Genomic DNA, 8,013 nt, shown 5'->3' on the forward strand with positions numbered 1-8,013 from the left:
ACCAACAAAGTCCTGCAAAAAAAGATAGTAAAAAGTAATTTATTTAAAATAATCATAGATAGAATAAAAGAGCACCTGCTGGAAGTACACCTGCCAAAACAAACCCAGAAACTACATGAAATAACTATAAAAATTTTTTATACAAATAAGGTCAGATTTTAAAAACCGTAGCAATGTTAACTGTTCATGGTTCGACAGAGTCAACATAATTAAAATGACAATCCTCCTAAGCTAACTACTTATTCAATGTTACCCCAATTAAATGATAAAAAATATTTTATGGAACTAGAAAAAATAATAGCAAAATTCATTTGGAAAAACAAATGATCAAGAATATCAAAAGAAGGAAGGTCTAACAGTACCAGATTTTTAAATTTAAATTTTAATTAATTTAATTTTTAATTAAATTTAATTTTAGATTTTAATTTTAAACTATTTTATAGCAGTAATTGTCAAAACTATCTGGTACTGCCAAAGAAATAGAAAAGGAATGTGGAACAGAACTGATACATAATAAACAGTTGTAAACGATTATAGCAACCTTGTGTTTGAGAAAAGTAAAGATCCAAATTTTGGGGATAAGAATTCACTATTTGGTAAAAATTTTTGGGAAAACTAGAAAGCAGTTCGATAGAAACTAGATATAAACTCTCCCTGTGGTTGATCCAAACAACCCCTGTTCCCTCCACATCTGTGGTTATATTGCCTCCATGTGGCCATATTGTGCAAACTCATTTTCTTATTCTGATGTTGGTATTTAGAGCCCCTTATACAGCTCAGCTAAGCTTTTGAGAGAGGCCCTGTGTCCTAGTGTATAGTAAGCAGTTAGTGCTGAAGAATGGGCACTTAGGAATATTTCTGTGTCTAAGGGGGATGGCCATTGAGCCAGGAAATAGTACTTCCCTTTGAGAAAGTTTACACTCTCATTCTCTTCTTCCTCTCTGGAATGTGTGGGATGGAATTCTCTCTCTGGAACTTCCTTTGAGGGGAGAGTGGGTACTTTTGCCTGCTTTTTGCACATGGTGGTGGGTACTTGTGCTGCTTTGGTTGACTCTTTTGCTTTGTGTTTTTTTTTTTAATTTTTAATTTTTCCCAGAGCACATCCCTGAAGTGATCACATGTATTTGAATGTGTACTTTTCAAAGTTGTAATTGTGTAAAATATGGTAATTTATTTTGGTTCAATGGAACTGTGTCATGTAAATTCAAATAATACAATTTTTTCAGGAGATTTCTTATTTACACTGAGGACCTTGTTGTAATGAATGTTCTCTTGAGTTTGGGGGTACTAGAGAATGCAAGGAAAAGAGCTTGGCTTCTTTCTTCAGAGGCCTGACTTCCCCTAGATTAAACCTAATGTCCATTTAAGTCCAGAGTGTGTATTATCCAGGCATATTAATATATTGCACTGGCTTTCCCAATGTCTAGAAGATACTCCTACCTTCTCTCTACCTCATATGCTCTTTCCCTTTCCTCAAGATTCAGCTTAAAACACTAGCTTCTTCATAAAGCCATTCCTGATTCCATTCCCCACTTCAACTTCTACTGCCTTCTCTCCTTTATTATTAACTATCTTGTATTTATTTGGTATGTATGCTTACACACACACACACACACACACACATACCATATCCCCCAAGAGAATGTAAACTCCTTGAAGGAAGAGATTGTTTCATTTTTGTGTTTGTATCCCTGCATTAATTTCTAGCACATAGGAGGCACTTAATAAATGTTTGGTGATTGGTTGTTAGATTTAACACTGCTAGAGAGCATTCATTTTAAAAAACAATTTTTAAAAAAGCCTTTGATGGGGGGGGGGCAGCTGGGTAGCTCAGTGGATTGAGAGTCAGACCTAGAGAGGGGAGGTCCTAGGTTCAAATCCGGCCTCAGACACTTCCCATCTGTGTGACCCTGGGCAAGTCACTTGACCCCCATTGCCCACCCTTACCACTCTTCTGCCTCGGAGCCAATACACAGAAGTTAAGGGTTTAAAAAAAAACCAACAAAAAACAAACAAACAAAAAAACCAAAAAAGCCTTTGACCTAGAGATCCCACTTCTGGACATATACTCCAAGGAGGTCAAGTCTTATGTATTCAAAATATTAATTGAAATGCTTTTTGTGGTCATAAAGAACTAGAAACAAAGTAGAAATTGTGGCATGTAATTGTAATGAAGTATTTATTAATCTGTTACAAATGAAGAATATGAAGATTCAGAGAAACAGGATAAGATTTTTTTATGAACTGATACAAAGTAAAAGCATTACTTAGGAAAACAATATTAATAGTGACTGTAAAACTGGAAAGAGAGGCATCAAAATGGAACTGAACACTATGTAATTATAATAATTAAGAAGAAATGAGAAAAAAGAATTTGTGTATGCTGCCATATATAATGGAAGTATTGGTTAGTTTTCTGAATTCTTTCCTTTTAAAAACAATTATATTGATTTATTTCATTTTTTATATCGTCTTTGTTTTTCCAATGTGTTCCTCATTCAGAAAGTCATTCCTTGAAGTCAAAGAATAAAAAGGAAAAAAAATGCAATGCCAATCTGTTTTTCCAATAATTGTTATAAGGGAAAAACTTATCTGGTGAAAGGAAGATGTATATTCTGAAATGAAAACAATACAAAAACAAAAGGCATCCATAAAATTTTTTAGTAAAAGGAAAATACAAAAATAGATAAAACAAAAGAAAAAAATTAGGGTCTTGTACATCTCCCAGCCCAAGAACCTCATTTCTCCCTGAGCCTTTGGCCTCCCATGATCAGAGGAGAGTCAGGTGCAGGCTGGTTTCCAGAACTAGATCAGCTCTGGGTAAAATCCTTAGCGTTATCGTCCCCAAGCTTTCCATTGAGTTATCCTAGAGAAAGCCAGACTTGTCTATTGTGAGGGACGAGGAAAGGGAAGAGAAGAGAACAATGTAGAGAAAGGAATTTTGATGGAGAGATTTGAGGGAAGAGCAAGTCGGTGGTAATTCCAGGAATGGCGCCCAGGGGGTGCTGTGGCCATTGAATTGTTTCTGCTCTTTCTCCATAATCTGGCTGCATTCTAGGTATATTCACGAGGTATAGTGTTTGCTACTAGATAAATAAGGGAGCTCAGCTTCTTGAATGGTGGAGTGATCCAGAGAAAGCAGAGAAAGTAGTTCCAAATGAGTAACGCCTATGCTCTACGGTCCAAGCCTGGGCATCCCAGTGTGGAGATTGGATGGGAGATATGCACAGTGGTCACCTAGGGGATCCATCCGCCACTAGGCTCTGCTTATCAGTGTTGCTTCGTCCCAAACCAAGGTGCCGGCCTTAATCCTACCCCTGCTAAATCCTGGGGAACCTGAGCCTTGGCACGGGGATCCTCCAGGGCTCGCTGGCTAATATATCACCCAGGAACTCCCGGAGGCCCAGACTGGGGCCTCCAAAACCTCCTAGTTCCCCTGGAGCTGACTGAGAGTAGAGGAGCAGGGGGGGCTCTACTGCAGAGATTTACCAGAAACTGTGAGAAGATGGAGCGCTACTGACAGTGGGGTCCGTCTGGTGGAGGGGAAAGCAAAGTTCACCAGCAAAGGTCTTTGATTGTGTGGAATGGGGGAGGGTCCCTGGGACTGTTTGAGCGATGAGTCACTGGTGGAGGCCCAGCAGAGTGCTGGAAACAGGCTCTTGGAAACAGGGCCAGGAAGTACCAGGTACACTCTGTCCCCTCCCTCTTCCCGCCTCCCCCTCCGAGAGAGGGTAAAAGGCAGCTTTAAGCCAGATTCAGCAGGCCCTTCTCCCCTCAGCCCCCTTCAGCTAGCCTAGGCTCTGCTTGGCCCCATTTCTCCCTCTCCCTTTCCCACCCAGGGTGGGGAGCAGTACGAGGGAAGGGGCCAGATATCCAGCAGCAGATTAAGAATCCGTGGAGCCTGAAGAACCAAGAATTTAGCTCAGGCAGGAACCCTTCTAAATCATGTTTGTGGTTGGGAGAAAGAGAGGGTGATTGGCACTGGATCCCTTGGGGGGGATGAGTGAAATTTCATAGGATCATCCATTTAAAACTGGAAGAGATTTTAGAGACCACTGAGTACAACCTCCTAACTTTACAGATGAGGAAACTGAGGTAGAGAGGTTAAGTGATTTGCCCAAGGTTACACAATTAGTTACATAGTCCTGTAATTAGTTGCCTATTTAATGAGATGGAATTTGAACTGGGTTCTCAGTCCCAGGTAGGGCATATTATCTGCTATTAAATGCAGGTGACTTTGGGGTGTTGGTGGTGCCATTAAGTAACCTGGCCTAGGATGTGGCTGCTGGGGGAAGGTGGGGCCAGGTAGGATGGTGCTAAGGGAACTTCAGCCTGAGGGGTAGGAGAGGAATATCAGAGGAAGCCTGCTCTGGGAAGCTCTAAACTTTGGTGCCTGGGGGCTTTAGTCATTCAGCAAGATCCGAAGTTTTCCTTTCCTTCTAAAGTTACCAGAAATAACTCATGGGAATCAACAACAATAACAGCTGCTGCTTATATAACATTTTAAAATTTGCAAAGATTTGCCATAAATTATTTCACCTCCTGATAGACACCACTTTCCCCATTTGAGAAGAAAATAGTCATTCAGCAAGGCTGTGACCTGCCCAATGTCACAGAGAGAACATGAGAGGCAAGATTTGAACCCAGGTTTCATTTGACTCCAAGAATCCAGGTCTTTAGTACTGTTTAAATCATAGCTTGATTTCCCGATTGTACTCATTGGACACAAATCTCTGCTATTTTTCTTATAGCTTTGGTTCTTGGGAATTCACCGAGGTTCTTGGTCATCTTTGTTATCTCATTGCCAGTCTCCTCTCCCTATTCTAATTCAGGCCCTCATTACTACTGTTATTGAAATAACTTCCTAATTGGTCTCTTTACCTTAAATCTCTCCCCTTCCCATCTAGCCTCAGCTCAGCTTCCAAGGAAATAATTTTTATATCCTTACCTTCTGCCTTAGACACAATACTAAGTACTAATTTAAAGACAGAAGAGTGGTAAGGGCTAGGCAATTGGGGTTAAGAGACTTACCTAGGGTCGCACAGAAAGGAAATATCTGAGGTCAAATTTGAACCCAGGACATTCCATCTCTAGGCTTGGTGCTCCATCCACTGAGCCACCTACCTGCCCTTCTTTCAAAGATTTATAAAACCCTTTTTGGTAAGATGAATCAACTTATTTTCTCTTGCTCACCTTCCTCCCATGTTTTCTTCTGGATAGTCCTGTGCCAGCCATTCCTATCTCTGCCTCTTAATTTTCTGCTTCTCCAGGGGTTCTTAGCCTTGATTGCTAAAATCCTTGAGAATGGACTGGCTCATGTTATGTACAGAAAGGTAGGCTTGAAGGCCCAGGGTACTTACTCTACCTGCCTGCCACCCAGTCACATTCCTATGGCTCTCATTTCCTGTTTCCTGGGGTGAGGAGCCCTAGGATGGGCCTCTGGACATAGCCTTAGGCAGAGTCACTCCCTTGATCAGTGATATACACAATGATATGGCCCTAGAGGTGTACAGTGGCAGCCAGCAAATTCTCAGAAGAGTCAGAGAATTATTGTTACCCCTGGAGGGTCTAGGACAGGAGTCCCCCAACCAGTAAATCAGGCCATACTGGTTGAATCAGAACCATACAGTAGATACCATCCCAGAGGTCAAAGGGGTCTTGAGAGATCGCATACTCCAACCTACTCATTTTTCACAGAGGAGGAAGAGGCTCACAGAGAGAAAGCTAAATGATCAAATAGTGAGGTAGTAGCAGAACCAAGCCTAAAACTCAAGTTTCCTGATTTCTAGTCCTGTGTTTTATTGTTTTTTTTTTCAGTACTAAAGTTTTGCTAATACTACTCTTATTGCTCTTAAGTAAGTTTTTGCCCCCCCTCCTTATTTCCCCCATCTTTCCAGAGCTTATCACAGTGCTTGGCATGTAGCTAGCCTTTAATAAATACTTGCTGATTGAAGTACTTGATTGTCTCTACTATATGATCCTCCTACTCTCTCTGAATCAGCAGGGGTGCTCCCTCCCTGGCTCCACTTGGTGACCTCATTGTTTGTTTCCTTTCCCTTTCTTTCCCGACCTCCTCTTCCTGGGAGACTTCAATTCAATTAAAGATTTGGGAAGAATCTATAACAAGCTCTGCATTGTATTAGGGATTGGGGCAGAAATAAAATGTATATAAGAAATAGATCCCATGTTCAGGTATCTTACAAATTAGAAGTGGTGATGGTAATAGTGGTAATGGTGATGGTGGTGGTAGCAGTAGTGGTAGCAGTAGTGGTGGTGGTGGTAGTGGTGGTAGCAGTAGTGGTAGTGGTATTAGTAGTAGAGGTGGTAGTAGTAGTAGAGATGGTAACAATAGTGGTAGTAGTAGCAGTGGCAGTAAAGTAGTAGTGATATGTTAATATGAAATTTGGGAATTTGGTGGGAGATTTTAATCATTCAATTAATAGAAAGGAGAAGGTGAAAGAAAAGATGAGGAAATAGATCATTTCTAAAGAAAGATTAATATATAGGCTCCATTTAGCTGGCCTACAGCCTACCCCACTGTCAGTTCAAACTTGGAAGTAGAGAGAGAGCAGTTGGCTTTCAACTCAGTTTATCTAACTTTCTCTCCACCCACTGAATCTCACATGTGAAGCCTCCTGAGCCAACTGTGGCCCTTCCTCCTTTGCTTGAGCTGCCCAGGGGGCATTCGCCCTGTCTTGATGTCCCCTACCTTAATTGCTGGCTGTTCTGCTGACCCCAGGGAGGCACCAGAGTTTAGACTCTAACCCCCTGATCAAGGTCCCCTTAATAATTTTCTTCATACCAATAATAATAGTAATAATCATAGTAGTGGTGGTAGTAGTAGTAGTAGTAGTAGTAGTGGGGGGGTAGTAATAATGGCTATTTATATAGTATTTAAAGGTTTATAAAGTATCTTATATACATTTTCTCATTTGATCTTCACAATAATTTTATGACTAGGTACAATTACCACCCCATTTTACTGATAAAATAACTGAAATTCAGAGAATTTTTAGTGCTTTGTCCAAGATCACATGATTCATAAATGCCCAAGGCATGATTTGAACTCATGTCTTCAGATTCCAACTCTAGCCCATTCTGCTCTACCACTTTTCCAGGTAAGAAAGACAAGACACATAAATCAAGATATTTGGACCAATCCATGATCTTGTTTCAGGAGGGTCTCCAGCTATGTTTCACTTCAATCACACTGGGACTCTCTACAGAATATTTATCTTTACTTGCACTTAGCATAATGGCTGGCACATAATAGGTACTTATTAATTAAGTTTCTTTTAGGTGATGTGGTGGATAGAGCATTGGGCTTAGAATCAGGAAGACTTATTTTCATGAGTTCAAATCTGGCCTCAGATATTGTGTAACTCTAATTGTGTGACTTTGGGCAAGACACTTAACCCTGTTCGCCTCCATTTCCTCATCTATAAAATTCACTGGAGAAGGAAATGTATCTTTTAGTATCTTTGTCAAGAAAAACCCCAAATAGGATCATGAAAAGTCAGCAACAACTAAAACAACTCAACAGCAAAAAATAATACCTAGCATTTATAGAATGCTTTAAAGTTTGCAAAGTGCTTACAGATATTTCATTTGGTCCTCATAACAACTCTGGTAGGTAGGTATTATTATCCCCATTTTACAGATGAGAAGTTGTGGTAGAGAGATTAAATGATTTTCCCAGAGTCACACAGCTAGTGTGTAAGGCTAGATGTGAACTCAGGCTCCTGACTTCAGGATCAGTTCTCTATCTACTACGCCACCTAGCCATCCTTAATACATATTAATTGACTGATTGAGTGCTCCACTGGCCTTAGACTGGTACCCTTTCTTTCTCCCTTCCCTTCATGACAATATCCTTGCCTGTTTTGTTTCTATTTGTATCCTAGCCCTCAATAAATCCTTTCTCTCTCTCTCTCTCTCTCTCTCTCTCTCTCTCTCTCTCTCTCTCTCTCTCTCTCTCTCTCTCTCTCTCTCTCTCTCTCTCTCTCTCTCTCT

This window comes from Gracilinanus agilis, chromosome 4 (genome assembly GCF_016433145.1).
Source record: "Gracilinanus agilis isolate LMUSP501 chromosome 4, AgileGrace, whole genome shotgun sequence".
In the NCBI taxonomy this organism is placed as follows: domain Eukaryota; kingdom Metazoa; phylum Chordata; class Mammalia; order Didelphimorphia; family Didelphidae; genus Gracilinanus; species Gracilinanus agilis.